This window comes from Phascolarctos cinereus, unplaced genomic scaffold (assembly GCF_003287225.1).
Source record: "Phascolarctos cinereus isolate Bilbo 61053 unplaced genomic scaffold, phaCin_HiC Scaffold_4;HRSCAF=312, whole genome shotgun sequence".
NCBI classification, from domain to species: Eukaryota; Metazoa; Chordata; class Mammalia; order Diprotodontia; family Phascolarctidae; genus Phascolarctos; species Phascolarctos cinereus.
In genome coordinates, this window is record NW_027555847.1 from 138,294,887 (window position 1) to 138,316,200 (window position 21,314).

Below are 21,314 nucleotides of genomic sequence, written 5' to 3' on the forward strand. Positions count from 1 at the left end.
TGGTCAGTTCTTAAAAGAACATGCACTTCTTGTACCTACTGCACAGGGGTTTTACCCAGAGTTCACTAGGAAAAGCCCACAAGGGGGGCCACACGGAGGTGTGGTTTTAGGCCTGCTACATCACTAAGGTAACTAGAGTTCAGGGTAACTGAGAGTTGTCCAGTCTGCCACCAATCAATGTCTTGTTTGACAAGATAGATGTAGGGAGTATACATATGTCTTAAGTCTAGAATACAGTTAATGAGGAGCCCAGGATGTAGATAATAAGGTAGGGTGGTAGAATAGTATAGTAGCGGTAGTATAGACATGACACAGTGCAAAGCCAGTTCAAACTAACAATTCCTTCAGGTGCTGTTTGTAACTGCACCAAGGAGAGAGATAAGGGTCTTGCTGGGGCCCACTCATGAGTTATTGCTAGGCACAGTGTCCTTGGCTGGGGAGAAACTGTCAGGGATCATGTTTCTGAGGCTAGGGAGAAATTGGGGTCCAAGCACAAGCATCCAAACACAAGCACCCAAGCTCCCCATCATTACCTTTCCACTCCCCCCACCCAAAACAAAACAAAATAAAACCAATACCTTTAAAAGAGTTTACAGTGAGGCATCAGGCTAGGGAGCTGGTGCAAGGAGAAAGGAATGGATCTTCCTGGACATTCACATCCAGAAACGCCCTTCCATTTCATTCACCCTTTTTCTCCTCTCAGAACTCATCTTCAAGAACTGTCTGCTCTAATCAAATTCAGCTATTCATTTTTTCCTGATTATTCTTTGGATTCAATTATTTCTTTCCTACTTTTTTTTCTGCTATGTTCTCTCCTCCACTTTCCCCACCATCTATCCAAATCCTACCTATTAATTAGTGAAGCATCCAGAAGGCACAGTAGTATAAAGCATTGGACTTAAGAATCAAGAAGTCCCGAGTTTGAATTTGAACTCAGACATTTACTATCAGGGTGTAGACCTCGGCAAGTCATTTAACTTCTCTGTCCCTCAGTTTTCTCCACTATAAAATGGAGATAATATCATCTACCTCCAGGATTTTTGTAAGGATCAATTGAGATTACATTTGTTCAGTGTTTTGTAAGCTTTAAAGTACTATATAAATGTGAGTTATTACTATTATTCTCTCCAATTTCATGCAGCCTTCCCCTGCTCTTGTTATGATCCCCATGTTCCACTTGCACAATCTATTAACTTTAATATAACCTCCTGGGCTTCCAGCTCTGCCTATGCCTCACCCCTACGAAGCCCATTCCCACTGCAATCTCTGATGATTCCTCTCCACTCCCCTTCCTTACATCCCTGGGCCATCACCAAGGCTCTGACTTCACTTTTCTTCCTTTCAAATCTGGTCCCTTTAGTTAACTGGTTCAACTCTACTGTTTTCAACTTTTGAACCTCTTTTCCCCCCTTGTCCTTGTGCTACTTACCCCTTTCCATCTCTAATCCTAGATTACTCCTACCACTGCTCCAGTGATCCTGTCCACATGTTTCTGAATGCCACTGGAGGAAGTCCCACAAATGGGCTTAGTTGTCCTCTAGAAATATATGTTATCACATTTCAGCTGGGCCCTTAATGCCACACACCAATTTACTTACACTCGCCTGATTTCTGTTGTACCATAGGGGCCAAACCCCTTCTCTTCTCTCTCTCTCTTTTTTATTATTAATTTACTTTGATTTATCAACAATCACTTCCATATGCTTTTGAGTTTAAAATTTTTCTCCCCCTTTTTCCCCACCACCCTCCCCAAGATGGCACACAATCTGATATAGGCTATACATATACATTCCTATTATACATATTTTCACATTAGTGATGTTGTAAGTAAGAATTAGAACCAATAGGAGGAAACACCAGAAAGAAGAAACAAAACTCAACAGAAGAGAAAAAAAATAGCAAATAGTATGCTTCAATCTGCATTCAAATTCCATAGTTTTTTTTTTGGATGTGAATAGCATTTTCCATCATGAAGCCTGTGGAGATGTCTTAGACCTTTGTATTGCTGGGAAGAGTTAAGTTTAGCAATATTAGTCATCACATGACGTGGCTGTTTTTGTGTACAACATTCTCTTGGTTCTGCTCACTTCATTCAGCATCAGACCATACAAGTCTTTCCAGGTTTTTCTGAAGTCAGCCTGTTCATTGTTTCTTATGGCACAATAGTATTCCATTACATTCATATACCACAACTTGTTCAGCCATTCCCCAATTGATGGGCATCCTCTCAATTTCCAATTCTTTGTCACCACAAAAAGAGCTGCTATATTTTTGTACATGTGGGTCCTTTTCCCATTTGTATGATCTCTTTGGGATATAGCCCTAGAAGTGCTATTGCTGGGTCAAAGGGTATGCACATTTTTATAGAAAACATTATTCTCTCTCTCTCTCTTTTTTTTTTTTGATGAAGCAATTGGGGTTGAGTGACTGCCCAGAGTCACACAGCTAGTGAGTGTTATGTGTCTTGAGGCTGCATTTGAACTCATGTCCTCCTGACTCCAGGGCTGGTGCTCTATCCACTGCACCACCTAGCTGCCAAAACCCCTTCTCTTCTCAAACTACTTACATGTACCACCACTTTCACCTACCACCTTCTTCTCATCAGAAGATCTCACTTTATATTTCACTAAAAAAAAAGTTAAGGTCATCCATCATCATTTCCCTCTTGTTCCCAATTCCATACTTCAAATCACCCCCCCCCCACTATTCATGCTCTAGTCCCAGAGGAAAAGGTGGGCCTTTTACTTGCCAATGCCAACTCATCTACTTGTGTCCTTGATCCTATCACTCCCTACCTCATCCTTTAGCTTGCGCCTTTGACTATACCCTCTTTCTCCTTAATTTTCAACCTTTCCCTGACACCTACAAACATGTCCAGGTCTCTCCTATAACCTTCTAAATCATAGAATCCTTTTTATGCCAAGATGAGGCATCAGAATAGGACTTAGTGGAGACCGGCATTTCATTAATTTGTATGGAAAAAAATGTATAAACCGATACAGAAGAATTTCGTGTAAAATCTCTCTGGTATCAACTGGAAATGTATAGGTATATGTAGTGAGCATGACCAAGTATGCTACAGGAGATGTCTTTCTTCTCTCTTCTGTCTCCTTGATGACAACTGAATTCCCTAGACTAGGAGAGAATTCTCCACATCCTGGTTTCTCATTGCCTCAGTGATTGTTCCACCCCTGAACTACCACTTCGAGATTGGCTTTTAATAGGGATGTTTGATGTGTAAATATTAATGACAGTAGGATTAGCCACAAAACACTAGGGCTCAAGAAGAAATATCAAAACGCCAAGGAGCCCAATATAGAGGAGCAACCAGGCCCTCTTTCTTTACTGGTTCTGTGAGTTATGGGGATTGTACAGCACTAAAGTTTGTTTGAATCCCTAAAGAAACCCTGAATTTTTTCCCTGCATGGGGGGGCATTTCACTCACAGGGTGGTACATCAATCACTTGTGTCTGGGAAGCACTGGGAAACGTGAGACTAACCAGAGGAAAAAGTTGATACCCTAACTAAACCCCACCCATTTCTTTCATTGGAAGGTGATGGGGAAGAGGTCTCAGCCCTGGGGTACAGCTATAAGTCAAATTGACTATGTGGGTCACTGCAGGACACAGGACCTATTAAAAAGGAGAATTGCCTTGACTGTTTATGGACTTCAGTACAATACAAGTACAAGTACAATACTTTTCATGTTCTGTCAAGTTAAATAGAGTTGTCCTATCTGTCTGTCTTCTATCTGTCTGTCTGCCTGTCCACCTACAACCTTAATCTCTTTCCTGAACTTCTAGTCTTGTGTTACCAACAGCCTGATTGACATTGATAGTTCAATGTTTCACCAGCATTTCAAGCTCAACTTTTCCAAAATGGAACTTGTCATCTACCCCTACAAAGTATCATCTCCTTAAAAACCTATTTCAATTTAGAGCACAACAGACCTATGTTCAAATCTGGCCTCAGATACAAGGCGTGTGACCCTGGGCAAGTTACTTAACCCTGTTTGCTTCAGTTTCCTTATCTGTAAAACAGGGATTATAATGGCACCTCCTTCCCAGCCTTGTTGTGAGGATCAAATGAGATATTAATTGTAAAGTGTTTAGCACAATGCCTGGCACATTGGTTGTTCTTCACTCATGTCCAACTCTTTGTGACCTGTATGGGATTTTCTTGGCAAAGATATTGGAGTGGTTTTCCATTTCCTTCTCCAGTAGATTCAGCAAATAGAAGTTAAGTGACTTGCCCAAAGTCACATAGCTAGTGAGTGTCTAAGGTTGGATTTGAACTCAGGTCTTCTTGCCTCCAAGCTCAGCATTCTATCTACTGAGCCAGCTAGCTGCCCTCCTGGCACATAGTAAGCACTAGATAAATGTTAATTATTATTATTGTTATTATTTCTCCCTCATCCTCTATATCTAATCAATTGCCAAGTCTTGTGGACTGTATCTCTACCACATTTCTTGTGCCCATTTCCTTCTCTCCAGTGACAGAGCCCCTAGCCGAGTTTAGGCACTTAATACCACCTGCCTTGACAGGAAGCAGCTTTCTAATTGGCCTCTCTGCTTCTAGTCTTTTCTCTCTCTCCTATCCATCCCTCACGTATCAGCCAAAATGATTTTCCTAGGAAATGGGTTTGACCACATTATTACCCTTCTACTATCACCTGGGCTTTCTCCCGAGAGTTGTAACTTCTGCATTCTGTCTTCTCTACAAGACTGTGTTCATAGCTCTTGGGTGAGTCTTTATTTTGGCCCTTTTGGAGTCAGAAACATAGGCCACTTATGAAGCATAACAAAAGTCCTCTTTTCACACCTAATTTGTCTTTTTGACTATTTAGTTTTTCCCTCAGGGGCAAGGCCCCCAGGAGTGCTTGATACTGGATACTACAGTGGATCTACCATCTCACTTATATTGGTATTCCTTCAACAATTCATATTTTAACCTGTCCCACATAATCCTTGCCCATGTCCTACCATTCATTTACTACAAGGAGTTCACTCATCATATAGACCTTCTTTATATTTTCTTGACTTAAAGAGAATAGCAATGGAGTACTTGGGCAGTTCATTGATTATCACCTACTCTAGTCTTGTAAATAGCCCATCCTTTTTTTTTTCTTTTGAAAATTAATTTCTGTTAGCTCTTTTACGCTGTTTCTTCTGTATAAGTCCCTTTATCGCATACCTTCCACAACTGTCTATGTACATACATACATGCATATATACATATATGTGTAGGTATTGTTAGCTTTACCATGAATTCCACAAAGCCACTGTTGAGCCAGGAAGAAGTTTTATTGAGGGCCTAGGAAGGCCACGCATCCCACACGTGAGAGCACATATGTGAGAGCACATGTGACGACCGATACACGCCTTTTTATTTCCTATTCCCGATTCGAATTTCCTTCCCCTGTTTCCCCATTGGCTGGGTGCCATAGAGGTTACAGTCTATCCAAACCACCTAATTTCCCCACCAGTCTCTGCCCCTAATTACATCTCCCATTCCTCACAATTTGGGGACTCAGGCTCTTATTTAGAAACACCTTTTTTTATGTTAATCTATACCTAACCTCAGAACCGGTTTTTGCTGGGCAGTCTATTCACCTGCCAATTCTACTTTGTGGCTTCCTTTGTTCAACTTCTACCTAGTTCTTAGATTGCATTTTTGTGGAAATGAAAACTAGCTATTTCTCCCATTCCCTCCCAGTTTAAACTGACTCCAATGTTGTCACATAGGCATCCACCCCCAGATTGAGTGATTTACAGAAGTAACATCCCCACATTTTCCACAGTACATATATATATATACACACACACATTTTTATACATATGTATATATATATACACACACATTTATATATATATGTATATATATTATATATATATATATATATGTAATTTTTTTTGTGTGTGAAAGACATACCACTCGTGAAAGGCTATGTAAATAGACAATGAGAACTGAAAAAGAGGAGTTAAGAAGGCTGCATTGCCTCTGGGCTAGGGCAAAATTATTTTCACGAGGCCAAGTTTCTCCCTGAAATGAAGGCCTACCTTTTAAACATCAATATTCTTCTAATGATGTTGTATGTTTATGAATCATAGAGTAGTAGTATTTCATGACTCACATGTACATACACACATATGTGTGCACACACAATACATCCACATATGTGTGTATATATACATGCATGCACATATATTAAAACTCTATAGGTTGTCCATCAGTTCAACCTTATATCATAGTCTGAACAATAAATATTCTTCATTCACTTTTTTTCTGCGTGGAGAATTAGGCCAAATTCTTTTGAGTGATGATGCATCTTTAGGAGGCTTGGTAATGTTCAAGGGCTTGATACAATCAAAGTGATGTCTTCAACTTGTACTTTGCAATAGATCTCCTCTATAACTGTGGCAAATGAATGCCTTTGGTGAGAATATATACATCTCTGTTTTATGCCTTGCTTGATATGAATGAATAATCAGAGGGTCGTAGAACATGATTATCTTTGCTGTTACATCTTTCAAAGAATTTTGTATTATTTTGACATGCATGGGAGGCACTTTGCGAGAGAACCCTTAAAGCTGAGAAAATCAAATATTGATTCAGTATTTTATATTTGATTCCATTCTGTAATTGATTCTACTCTGTAACTACCTGAGCCATGTGTCTTTGTCTCTGAGTTAAGTTCAGAAGTTCATGAGTCCAGAAGTTTAGTTTTTCTCTCTGAGTTAAGTTTCCCTATAAATCACTTTAATTGAAAGGAAACTATTATTTCTGTGCTACTAGCTGCCCTTGTACAATTAGAAGAAATCTGTTATCCTTGAAGGATGCAGGTGGATGCCAGGGAGTCTGGTCTGTTATCTCTGCAACACTGACTGTCCTTCAAGAAAGTCTGGTCTGGTAAGGCTGTGCCACTAACTAGTCATGCAGGTGGATACCACCAATGAGCTTTCCCTAGCAACAAGATGGCCCTAGATTCCAGACTTCTATCCAATCTTACTGTCTTCCCTCTGTGACACTTCTTGTTCTTTGTTCTCTTGTACTTCCCAAAGCTAGTAAGCCTTACTTGTAAGTCTTTTAGCTTACTGAAGAGCTGAAAGTACTATTTTATTGATATTTGCTAGCCTTACCAATAAATTGAACATGTTCAGAATTTTGTGCCTGAGTTAACCAATCATAACAAAGCATTGTTTTGCACTGCTGAAAAAAAACTTTTTAATAGTCAACAAACAATAAGCAAAGTGAGATCTTGAATTTCCTACACTAATGGTATGGAAATTCCTGCTAAACCATTCATAAAGATACTTGTAGGCTGCATATTAACTTAGGAAACCACATATTAACATTATCCATGTTTCATTGTGTTTTTATTTTGTTAAATATTTTCCAATTACATTTTAATCTGGTTCAAGTGCTGTACTCACAATGTTGTGGATCCCATTAGGTACAGGTGAAGTGTTTGACCTTTCTGCTCTACACCTTTCACGTAATTATGCGATGGTAAAGATATGGTCTGTTGTGGAATATTGCTTATAAAAGTCTCCCTTTTCCCTTCTAATGCCCTCACCTAGGATGCCTTAGATGTGTGAATAAATTACTAGTTAATAAATTATTAGTAATAAATAATAATTAATAAATAATTATTTCTGTGAAAAATTTTATAGTCATTAGAGTTTTCTTGGTCACCTTATTTATTTATTAATTTATTTATTCATCTATTTATTTTTTGGTAATAATAAGATCCAAGATTTCCCCCCATGCTTTTTGAATATCTTCTTCTCCTTTGGCTACCTTGAGAATTGATCTGTCTACACCATCAAAATTGTGTTACCTCTAATTGGTAACTTTTCTATATATATGGTCTAGTAAAACCACTTTTTCTATCTTTATTTTTTTTCAGTACTCTTTCCATTTTCTCGAGAATTATATCATGGTGGTGGCTCTTCTCTCCCTGGCAGTGAAAAACAGTTATTATAAAAATATCTGCAGATGTTTTCCATCTTTTGTCTGTTCATTTTATTTTTGTAGCTTCCTTCCTAAATGTTCTTGGAAGGACTTTGACTAGAGTGGGTCTCTTGCCAAGCTTTCTTTAAACTTATTTTACCTTCTTGATGTTTTATGAGGTTATAGACCTATCTTCCTTTTTCATAAGATTTTATATATGTTTACGTTTTGAAACTGGTGTCACCCTTGGCTGCTGTAACTCTCTGCTTTTAAGTCAAATGTTTGCTGACTAAAATGCTTTTTTAGACTTTTTTTTTTCATTATGGCAGTTGATTTATGGCAGTAGAATTTTTGTACAAGTGCTGATGTCCTTCCTTCCATGCATTTCCCATTTTTTTGGGCATCAATACCATGTCAAGCTGGAGTTGTTTTAATTGGAAACCATAGCCTTTTCTCATTTTTATTCCTTTTTCTACTTTCCATTTAATGTTTATCTTTCCTCTAACAATTCAGTGGTCTGACTGTACACAGAGATGATTCAGGATTGACTCCCATGTCAGTAATGAGTTATTCCTTGCTATTATAATCAATATAATTTTCCAGAATCCAGCACAGTGCCTGGCACATAGCACCCACTTAATAAATGCTTGCTAATTATTAAGACAGAATGTCCTTATCTGTAAAATGGAGAGAATATCTACTTCTATTTACCTTACAGAGCTTTTGTAAGGATCATTTTTTATTTTTCCCTAGTTACATGTAAAAACAAGAAACCCCTTTGTAAATGATGAACCATTGTACAAATGTAAAGTATTATCACGGACAGCTTTACCTCTCCTGAGGTGTTAATTTAAATTTTAAAAAATAGTCCAAATTTACTGTCACTTGGTATCTGTTCAGTAAGCATTGATTATATGCCTTTTGCAAGCATAACCCTGTACATGTTGAAAGCCTTGCCCAGCCTTAAAGATTGAAGGGACCAGAGAGAGCATTTATCCCACCATCCTTCTTACAGATAAAGAAACTGAAGCCAAAGGAAGTTAAGTGATAAGCCCAAGGTCACAAAAGTAGTAAATGGCTGCATTGGGCCTTGAACTCAATTCTTCTGATTAAAATCTTACTCTCTTTCAGCTGTGGCATGCTATGGCACATAAAGATAAAGAATTTGCTGGCAGAGTCTAGGAAGAAGTACCCCCAGGGGTCAAAAGCTGGACTCTGAAGTCTTTATAACTAAGGATAGGGAGGAAGTATGCCCTCAGGGCAAGGGACACCTGTTCTAGAAAGGGAAAGGAATTGCCAAACAAGTGACAAAAACTTGAACATGGCCAGCAAGCAATAGGAAATCCATTTAAAGAGATGGAAGGACTTTTGCCAGTCCCATACAGAGCTTCTATACGCTTAGAGTTCTATGATTTTGGATATCTGTGGATGCCTAGGGAAAATGCATACAGCAACAATAATCTATCATTATAACAATTTGAAATTTGAAATCCAAATTGAAATCCAGCTCCTAAAAGAGGTTATCTTCTGCAGAATATTAAATGTAAAGGAATAATGCCATTATAGCAATTTGTTGCAGGATTATTCCTATCTAAATGCTATCGAAAAAGATGAGAATGAGATATTATTATTATTTTTAATATTCACAAAATCACTGTCATCTTATCTGATATTGGAGCCATCTTAAATATACTATTGGTGAGTCTATAAAAGATAAAGCTTATATCCCAATGATTATCTAATTACGAAAAAGTAGAGTCATAGTATCCACCTGGAGAAAATACAAGAGGAATAGTAGGATAGTTCCTAGGACTTAGCACCTTCTCTATCTGAATCCCATTTTAAAAAAAATGAGAACAAGATAATAGTGATAAGAACAAGAAAATAAGGCAATAATAATGATGTTTATATAGTATGTGAGACAGTTAGGTGGTACAGTAGATAGAGTGCAGAGCCTGGAGTCAGGAAGACCTGAGTTCATGTTTGACCTCAGACATTTCCTAGCTGTGTGACAGGCAAGTCACTTAACCTCTGCCCATCTCAGTTTTCTCAACTGTAAAATAGGGATGAATTGATAGTAACACTTACCTCTCAGGGCTGTTGTGAGAGTCAAATTAAATAATATTTGTAAAGCTCTTAGCACAGTGCCTGGCATACACTAGGTGCCTAATAAATGCTCATTTCCTTTCCTTCCTTCAATTGAAGTTTTGCAAAGTGCTGTTCTATTATTTCTAGGAGAATGAACAAATGCAAGAAAAAGCATTTATTAAATGCTAACCATAAGCAAAGCACAGGGGAAACAAAACTTTTCTATGTCCCTCACTTGAGGAGCTTACATTCTAACAGTGGATAATATAGATAGGGGAGTGGTTTCCAGGGAGGGGTATTTTGGTTATAAAAGACAACCAGAATGTTGAGTGGAGCCATAGGAAAGTAGATTGACACATCCTTTATATTTAACTAGTTTCTACTTATTCTGTATATAAATGTATATCTAATTGCTATCTCTCTATTGTAAGAATGTAAGCTCATTATGAGCAGGAAATATTTTATTCCTTGTATTAGTACTTCTGGCATCTAGCACATAGTAAGTATAGTGAAGTAGGGTCAAAATAAATAGAAATAGGTCCCTGAAGGCTGTTATATTGACTTCTAAAGCCACAAATTAACATTGTCTATGTGGAATTGAATTTAAAAAAAAAATTTTTGCTAAATGCTTTCCAATTACATTTTAATCTGGTTTAGGTCATACTAGGGCCTTCAGGCTTTAAGTTTAATACCTCTGGTATGGTAGACCAACACTTCTTTTTTATTCCCAGCTCAGTAATCCTTTATTGAGTACCTACTATGTGTTGGGCACAGTACTCGGAATGCAAAGACAAAAATTAAATAGTCCCTGCTTTCAAAGAACTTTCATTATTTTGTTTTAATTCAATTTTATTTAATTTTTAGGTCTACATTCTCTCCCTCCTTTCCTCCTATCCCTTTCCCCATAGACAAAGCAAGAAAAACCAAAACCCATTACAAATGTGTCTAGTCAAACAAATAAACTTCCCACATTAGCCATGTCCAAGAAAAATCATATGACTCAATCTTTACTCTTGAGTTCATCACCTCTTTATCAGGAGATGGGTAGCATGTTTCATCATGAGTCCTCTGGGATTGTGGTTGGTCATTGCATTGATCAGAGTTCCTTTCAAAGTTATTTTAGACAATATTTGTTGATTGATTGATTATGGTTCCAGAGCATGGCTAGAGCTAACCTAGATGTAGTAGGCTTTGAGAGGCATTCATCAATTAGGGGAGCCAGGCCTCCCAGGATAGGAGTTGCAGAGCTAAAAGGATTAAGTTGCCCAGGCAGGGTCTTTAGTCTCTTAGCTTCAGGCTGGATGGGGAGAAGATAGCTAGCACCTAGAGGCCTAAGGTTCAAAATCCTTAGCTTAGCATTTAGGCTTTGCAATTCTATTTTATAAATTTGGAACTATGCCCAAAGGGCTATAATACATTGCATACCCTTTGACCTAGTAATACCATTTTTAGGTCTCTTCCCAAAGCAATCAAAGAAAGGAAAAGAACTTATACGTAAAAAAATATTTATAGCAGCTCTTTTTGTGGTGGCAAAGAATTGGAAACTGAGGGGATGCTATCTGTTGGGGAATTGCTGAACAAGATAAAGTATATGATTGTAACAGAATACTACTGTGTTATAAGAAATGACGAGAAGGATGGTTTCAGAAAAACCTAGGAAGACTTACATGAACCGATGCAAAAAGAAGTGAGCAGAACCAGGAAACCATTGTACACAGTAACAGCAACATTGGATGATGATAAGCTATGAATGACTTAGCTTTTCTGATCAATAGAATGATCCAAAACAATTCTGAAGGACTTATGATAAAATATGGTACCCACCTTCAGAGAGAGAACTGAGGGGAGTCTGAGGACAGATTGAAGCATAATTGTTTTCATTTTCTTTATTTTTCTTGCTTTTTTTTGGCAACATGGCTGATATGGAAATATTTTTTCATGGTTTCATATATACAATTGATATCACATTTTTTGCTTTCTCAGTGGGTGAGCAGGAAGGAGGGTGGGAGGAAGACAGAATTTGGAACTCAAAATTAAAAAAAATAAATAACAAATTTATTTTTTAAGTAAAAAAATAAAACAGCAAATTTATTATATGTTATTTTTCTTTACAGTTTAGCTGAACTTCTAGCTGTTCTCCATGCACAATAGTCTATCTTCTTCCTCTGTGCCTCAGCACAGAAGTATCTACCACATCTGAATGCTTTCCGTCCTCACTTCTATCTCTGGGAACCTCTAGCTCCTTTGAAGGTTCAGCTTAGATGTTATTTCCTCTAAGTGGCCTTTTCTGATTTCCCCATTCAGCAGTACTTGCTGCCCCCACCTCTCATTAGAGTATTTTGTATTTATTTTGCATATATTTTGCATTTGATCATCTACTAGAGTATTCATAGTATTTGCAAAAAATCACTATAATTGATAATAATAAGTAATATTTATATAGCTCCACTCTGTGTCAGAAACTGTGCTAAACATTTTATAATTATTATATCATTTGATCTTCACAACAAGCCTGGGAGGTAGGTGCTAATATTATCCACATTTTACAAAGGGGGAAACTGAGGCAGAGGTTGAATGACTTGTCCAGGGTCACATAGGTAGGAAGTGTCTGAGGCCACATTTGAACTAAGGTCTTTTTGACTCCAGGCCTGGTGTTTTAACTACTGCACCACCTACCTGTCCCCATCTGTTGCTCAGGATAAAGAAATTCTTCAAAGAACTACTTAAGATCATCTAAATTAAATTAGCATATACTTTGATAGTCACCACAATGGAAAGGTGGAGATGAGTAAAGAAGATGGAAAATACTTAGAAGGCATAGGTTAGGAAGAAGGAATCAAGAAGTCCAAAAAACTTAGAAGTCACACAGAAGTCTTATGCCTCTACATCATGAATACTTTCTTAGAGAAAAGAATTCTAAGTGTTAGATTAGTAAAGATTGAATAATATCACAAAAAATGAAATTGATTATATTTTAACAGAAAGGGAAAGACTTATCCTTAATGTGGGAGTCATCCCTGAATCAGCTGTGTATAGGCATACTATTAGCTTATTAGAGCAAAATTTAGCATAAGCATAAAAAAAGTCAGAATGAATAACAATTAAATTATTATTGCATGTAATTGAGACAACTTAATCTTGACCAATTTAAACAAAACAATTATGAAAATGGTAATGGACAGCAAAAATAATGAATAAATGAAAAAAAAAACATTTAGTGAGCACTATGTCCCAAGCGCATGCAAAGCACTGGATATACAAACACAAAAATGAGACAGTCCCTGTACTCAAGGAGCTTACATTCTAATCAGTGGGAAGTTATACCTATAGGGGTGGCTAGGATGGGGCATTTTGGTTGAGAAGTCACAAGAATGGTGAATGGAGTCATAACAGATTTGAATGGGGGCAGCTAGGTGGCACAGTGAATGGAGCACCAGCCCTGAAGTCAGGAGGACCTGAGTTCAAATCCGGCCTCAGACCAAACACTTGACACTTACTAGCTGTGTGACCCTGGGCAAGTCACTTAACCCCAATTGCCTAAAAGCCCCCCCCAAAAAAAGAGAGATTTGAATGACATGTTCTCTCTAATAAGAATGATAGTATTTGTTAGCTTCTGAAGGGGATCCAGAGAAGTTTGACATTGAGGATGCCCTATTACCAGAGGAATGGAAGGAAAGGTTGAGACAGTAGCAGCTCAGCAAGAGGCCAAACATGTTCTCAGTAAATGAGTATTGATGGGGTGTGGGTCCAAGCCAAGATCCTCCTCCCTTGCCCCAAAGGGAATCTGCCTCCCATTTGTCTACAGGCTCCAGCTCCTCCTCTCCCTTTGAAAGCTTTAGCCCTACCTTTTGATCTTATTCAGATGTGCCTTTGCCCCTTGTCCTAAAAGGAATCTGCCTCCTGTTTGTCTACGGGTCCCAGAAAACCCTTAAACTTTTAGGCTCCTTATTGACTCCCCTTACCTCCCTTTGAAAGCCCTAGCCCCACCTTTTGTTCCTTTCAAACTTCTTCCTTCCAGTTCCCTTCATTATCTATTCCCATTGTCTATTCAATCTCTCAGACCTTCCAATCGGAATTCTCACCGAGTCCCCTTCCCCAGCCCCCTCCTCTGGCCACCCAAAGTTACTTTAGTGCATATAAGATCCACCCTGGCCCCCATTCAAACGCTGAGACTCTCTCATGCCCAAAAGGCTGAGACTTTCTCATGCCATTTGTCCCTATGGGAGTTACTAATATTCAGATTCCTTAAGAGTCAGGCCTATATGATTTATCTCTAATAAACTTTTTCTCTGGCTGGAAGAAGATTTGGGTTGAATTCAGTCAGGTAGGGCCTGCGTCACAATCTTGGGTTTCCAGCACCCCAAACCTCTAGACCTCATCAAGTATGATGTAGGATGTGCCTAAGGAGCAAGCCATAAGATCCAATCTACTGACCCTCAACTGTTCTGGAAAAGACCTAGAAAAATTCCTTTGTCTGCAATGAATTATCTCAGAGAAAATCTCAAGGACTGTTATTGAATGGCAGCATCTCTGTGTCCAATAGCCCAAATATATATCTTTATACTGGTAGAATAGAGAGATACATATCTGTATTGATACTGCATTTTGAGCAAAAGAATGGGAAGACTAATACACCATGCTAAGAGTTCAAAGTGCCCTGGATTGCCTGTTAGGCAGCCACTATTTTCCTGTATTGGACCCATGGTGGATGAAGACACAGAAAAGACTGTTGTCATCTATCCAGCTGGATTTTACCTGTTTGAGTGCATTCTCTACTTGCTACTTCCTAAAGACCATTGAAGAAAGCAATTGGACATATGAACATCCAAATGTTTGTTAATGGCATCTTTGTCTCTGGGAAGACTTTAGAAAAACATGAGGAAAGACTGAGGAAAGCATTGGAATGGCTAGAGGAAAATGGCTTAAAAATTTCCATTAATTAGTGCCAATTTTATAGAGCCTCAATGTAGTATGTGGTTCACATTATATCTCAACAAAGTATAAGTGCTACTGACCCAAAGCAGACAGAAGCATACCTAACTTGGCTACACTCAAAGAACCCTCAAGACCGAAGGACTTTTCTAGGGTTTGGTGGTTATTATTGAAAATTTGTTTAAAACTAGACTGCTGTTACTAACCCACTCATAGACCTCACTTCAGCATATATGACTGAGAAGGCATAGAAACAAGTCAAGTCAAATAAATAAGGATTTATTAAATGCTTTCTATGGCATTTAATATTAAATGCCTACAATGGCGCACAGTGCCAGGCACCATGTTAAGTGCTGGGATTACAAAGAAAGGCAAAAAAAAAACAACTCCAAAACCCTCAAAAACCAATTAGTAACCAAAACAACCAAACAAACCCCCGGTTTCCAGAAGTTCACAACCTAATTAGGGAGACTACAGGCAAACAACTGAGTACAAACAAAATATATTCAGGATAAATTGGAGGTAATTAACAGAAGAAAGGCATTGGCTTTAAGGGGGATCAAGAAAGGAAGGCTTCTTGGAGAAGGTGGGATTTTAACTAGGACTTGAAGGAAAAGAGAAGCCAGAAGGTGGAGAAATGGAAAAGATAAGAAACACAAAGCTGTCTTAAAAGCAACAAAGCCATTTAGAGACCAATATACAAATAAATGTGAATGCACCTTCAAAGATCTGATCGAACACCTCACAAGTGCGCCAGCATTAGTCTATGTTGAGTCAAATAAGCTTTCTGCCCTGTATTCAGATGTTGTCTTGGAAGAGCTGGAAGCAGCCCTGTATCAACAGAGTGGTGGTCATATGAAACCAGTTTCATTTACCAGCAAATGCCTGAGCAGCAGGAAGAGATGCTACCCTGTTCACAAGCTATAAACAGATAGTTACCTAGAATTCAGAGACCATATGGATGAAGAAAAGGTACAAGTAGACTGACAATAATCCATTGACATTCCAACCAGTGGCTCAGTAGATGGCCTGGAGTCAAGAAGACACATCATCTTAAATTCAAATCTGGCCTCAGGCTTTTACTAGCTGTGTGACCCTGGGCAACTCACTTATATTTGTTTGACTCAGTTTCCTCATATGTAAAATGAGCTGGAGAAGGAAATGATAAACTACTCCAGTATCTTTGCCAAGAAAACCCGAAATGGAGTCATGAAGAGTCAGTTATAACTGAAATGACTGAATAATAACAACAAAAGGAGAAGATACAGAAGACACCCTACCAAATGGTGTTAAAGAGTAGGAGCAGGGAGAGGAAATGAGGGATGGTGACATCTACAGAGTTAGAAGCACAGCCAGGAGAGTGAAAAAAAGATTAAAACTTTATTTGTGTGAAGTCTTTTGTAATTGTGTTCATATAATTCCTGGGTTTGTTTTGGTAGGTAGACTCCTAAATATTTTATAATGTCTACAGTAACTTTAAATGGAATATCTCTTTCTATTTCTTGCTGTTGGGCTTTGTTGGTAATATATAGAAATGCCAATGGTTTAGTTGAGCTTATTTTATAGCCTGCAACTGTGCTGAAGTTGTTTATTATTTCAAGTAGTTTTTTTACTTGATTCTCTAGGATTCTCTAAGTATATCATCATGTCATCTGCAAAGAGTGATAGCTTTGTTTCTTCTTTGCCTATTGGATTTCTTTTTCTTCTCTTATTGCTAAAGGTAACATTTCTAGTACCATATTGAACAACAAGGGTGATAATGGACATCCTTGTTTCACCCCCATCTTATTGGAAATGCTTCTAGCTTTTCCCCATTACATATGATACTTGCTGAAGGTTTTAAGTAGATGCTACTTATCATTTTAAGGAAGACTCCATTTATTCCTATGCTCTCTAGTGTTTTTAATAGGAATGGGTGTTGTATTTTATCAAAAGCTTTTTCTGCATCTACTGGATGATCATGTGGTTTTTGTTAGTTTTGTTGTTGGTATGATCAGGTATGCTGATAATTTTTCTAATATTGAACCAGACCTGCATTCCTGGTATAAATCCTACCTGGTCATAGTGTATTATTCTTGTGATAAGTTGCTGTAATCTTTTTGCTACTATTTTATTTAAAATCTTTGCATCTATATTTATTAGGGAAATTGGTCTATAACTTTCTCTGTTTTGACTCTTCCTAGTTTAGGCATCAGCACCATATTTGTATCACAAAAAAAATTTGGTAAGACTCCTTCTTCACCTCTTTTCCCAAATAGTCTATATAGTATTGGAATTAATTATTCTTTAAATGTTTGATAGAATTTGCTTGTAAATCCATCTGGCCCTGGAGATTTTTTTTCCTAGGGAGTTCATCAATGGCTTGTTCAATTTCCTTTTCTGGGATGGGGTTATTTAAGTATTTTACTTCCTCTTCCGTTAATCTGGGCAATTTATACTTTTATAAATATTCATCCATTTCACTAAGATTGTCAAATTTATTGGCATACAGTTGGGCAAAGTAGTTCCTAATTATTGTTTTAATTTCCTCTTCATTAGTGGTGGATTCACCCTTTTCATTTTTGATACTAGTAATTTGGTTTTCTTCTTTCTTTTTTCAAATTAAATTAACTAAAGTTTTATCTTTTTATTGTTTTTTTCATAAAACTAGCTCTTAGTTTTATTTATTAGTTCAATGGTTTTCTTAATTTCAATTTTATTAATCTCTACTTTGGTTTTCAGTATTTCTAATTTGGTATTTAATTGAGGATTTTTAATTTATTCTTTTTCTAGTTTTTTAGTTGCATGCCCAATTCATTGATCTCATCTTCATTTATTTTATTCATGTAAGCATTTAGAGATATAAAACTTCTCCTAAGAACTGCTTTTGCTGCATCCCATAAGTTTTGGTATGCTCTCTCATTATTGTCATTCTCTTGAATGAAATTATTAATTATTTCTATGATTTGTTGTTTGACCCATTCATTCTTTAGGATTACATTATTTAGTTTCCAATTAATTTTTAGTCTATCTTTACATGGCCCTTTATTATATATAATTTTCACTGCATCATGATTTGAAAAGGTTGCATTTAATATTTCTGCATTACATTGTGAGGTTTTTATGACCTAGAACATGGTCAATTTTTGTGTATGTGCCATGTACTGCTGAGAAAAAAAGTACATTCCTTTCTATCCCCATTCAGTTTTCTCCAGAGGTCTACCATATCTAACTCTTCTAAAATTCTATTCCCTCCTTAACTTCTTTCTTGTTTATTTTGTGGTTAGATTTATCTAGTTCAGAGAGGGGGAGGTTGAAGTCCCTTACTGATATAGTTTTGCTGTCTATTTCTTCCTGTAACTTCCTGAACTTCTAAGAATTTGGATGCTATACCATTTGGTGCATATATGTTTAGTAATGATATTACTTCATTGTCTAGCAGGATGTAGGTTCTTTCCTTATCTCTTTTGATAAGATCCATTTTAGCTTTTGCTTTGTCTGAGATTAGGATTGCTACCCCTGCTTTTTTTACTTTAGCTGAACTATAATATATTCTATTCCAGCCTTTTACCTTTACCCTGTGTGTCCCTCTATTTCAAATGTGTTTCCTGCAAACAACATATTGTAGGATTATGTTTTTAATCCATTCTGTTGTATGCTTCCGTTTTATGGGAGAGTTCATCCCATTCACATTTACAGTTATGATTACTATCTGTGTGTTTCTCTTCATCTTATTTTCCCCCTATTTGTGCTTTTCTTTCTCCTTCCTCCCTTTCCCTCTTCACCAGTATTTTGCTTTTGACCACTGCCTCCTTCAGTCCTGCCTCCCTCAATCCCCCCTTCCTTCTAGCCCCCTCCCTTTTCTTTCACCCTTTCCCTCCTACTACATATAAGGCAAGTTAGATTTCTATACCTATCCCTCCTGGAGCCATATCTGATGAGAATAAAGTTCAAACAATGCTCATCTTCTTCTCTTCATCCCCTCTACTCTAATAGGTTTTTGTTCCTTTTCCTGGAATGTAATTTACCCTTTGTCTGCCTTCTCCTTTCCTTTTCTCCCAGGACAATCCCTTAATTAGATCAGATTAATCCACTTATTTAGATCCATTTAACCCACTCAATTAGATTTTTTTTCTTATAATTACATCAAAGTCAACTTGTACCCACCCACTCTAAGTATACCTCTTTAAAATGGTGTAATAACAACACAGTTTTCAAGAGTTACCAGTGTCATTTTCCCTTGTAAGGATGTAGACAATTTGCCCTTGTTAATAACTTGTTTTTTTCTGTCCTGTTTACCTTTTTTTTTTTAATTCTTCTTTAGGCAATTGGGATTAAGTGACTTCCCTAGGGTCACACCGCTAGTAAGTGTCAAGTGTCAAGTGTCTGGTGTGAGGCCGGATTTGAACTTAGGTCCTCCTGACTCCAGGGCTGGTCCTTTATCCACTGTGCCACCTACCTGCCCATCCTGTTTACCTTTTTATGTCTCTCTTGAGTTTTGTATTTGAAGATCAAATTTTCTATTGAGCTCTGGTCTTTTTATCAGGAAGTTTTGGGAGTCCCCAATTTCATTGAATGTCTATCTCCTGCCCTGAAAGATTATGCTCATTTTCACTGGGTAGTTGATCCTTGGTTGTAATCCAAGTCCCTTGCCTTATGGAATATCATATTCCACGCCCTGCAATGTTTTAATGTAGAAGCTGCAAGGGCTCTATGTTCCTGACTATGGTTACATGATATTTAAATTGTTTCTTTCTGGCTGCTTGCAGTATTTTCTCCTTGACCTAGTGATTTTGGAACTTGGCCACTATATTCCTTGGCATTTTCAATTTGGGATCTCTTTCAGGAGGTGGATTCTTTCTATGGCTATTTTACCCTCTGGTTCTAGGATCTCAGGGCAGTTTTCCTTTATGATTTCCTGAAAGATGCCATCCAGGCTCTTTTTTTCATCGTGATTTTCAGATAGACCAATAATTTTTAAATTGTCTCTCCTGGATCTATTTTCAAGGTCAGTTGTTTTGCCAATGAGGTGTTTTACATTTTCATTTATTTTTTCATTCTTTTGTTTCTGTTTCACTGATTCTCACTCTCTCATAGAATCATTAGCTTCCACTTGCCCAATTCTGTTTTTTAAAATTTTATTAATTTATTTTGATTTATCAACAATCACTTCCATATGCTTTTGAGTTGAAAATTTTTCTCCCCCTTCTTCCCTGCCACCCTCCTCAAGATGGCGCACAATCGGATATAGGCTGTACATTTACATTCCTATTAAACATATTTTCACATTAGTGAAGTTGTAAGTAAAAATTAAAATGAATAAGAGGAACTATCAGAAAGAGGAAACAAAACTCAACAAAAGAGAAAAAAAAAATGATAGCGATTAACTTCCATAGTTCTTTCTTTGGATATGGATAGCATTTTCCATCACTAGGCCTCTGGAGATGTCTCAGATACTTGTAATGCTTAGAAGGGTTAAATTTATCAATAGTAGTCATTGCACAACATGGTTGTTATTGTGTACAAAGTTCTCTTGGTTCTGCTCACTTCACTCAGCATCAGACCATACAAATCTTTCCAGGTTTTTCTGAAGTCAGCCTGTTCATCATTTCTTATGGCACAATAGTATTCCATTACATTCATATACCACAACTTGTTCAGCCATTCCCCAATTGATGGACATCCTCTCAATTTCCAATTCTTTGCCACCACAAAAAGAGCTGCTATGAATGTTTTTGTACATGTAGGTCCTTTTCCCATTTGTATGATCTCTTTGGGATATAGCCCTGTAAGTGCTATTGCAGGATCAAAGGGTATGCACATTTTTATAGCCCTTTGGGCATAGTGCCAAATTATTCTCCAAAAATGGATGGATCATTTCATAACTCCACCAACAATACATTAGTGTTCCCATTTTCCCACATCTCCAACATTTATCATTTTCCTGTTTTGTCATGTTGGCCAATCTGATAGGTATGATGTGTTACCTCAGAGGTGTTTTAATTTGCATTTCTCTAATCAATAATGATTTAGAGCATTTTTTCATATGACTATAGATGGCTTTAATTTCTTCATCTGAGAACTGTCTGTTCATATCCTTTGACCATTTATCAATTGGGGAATGGCTTGTGTTCTTATAAATTTGTCTTAATTCTCTATATATTTTAGAAATGAGACCCTTATCAGAGAGACTGGTCTAAAAAGTCCTTCCCAACTTTCTACCTTCCTTCTTATCTTAGTTGCGTTGGCTTTGTGCAAAAACTTTTCAATTTAATGTAATCAAAATTATCCATTTTGCTTTTCATAATGTTCTCTATCTCCTGTTTGGTTATGAATTCTTCTGTTCTCCATAGATCTGATAA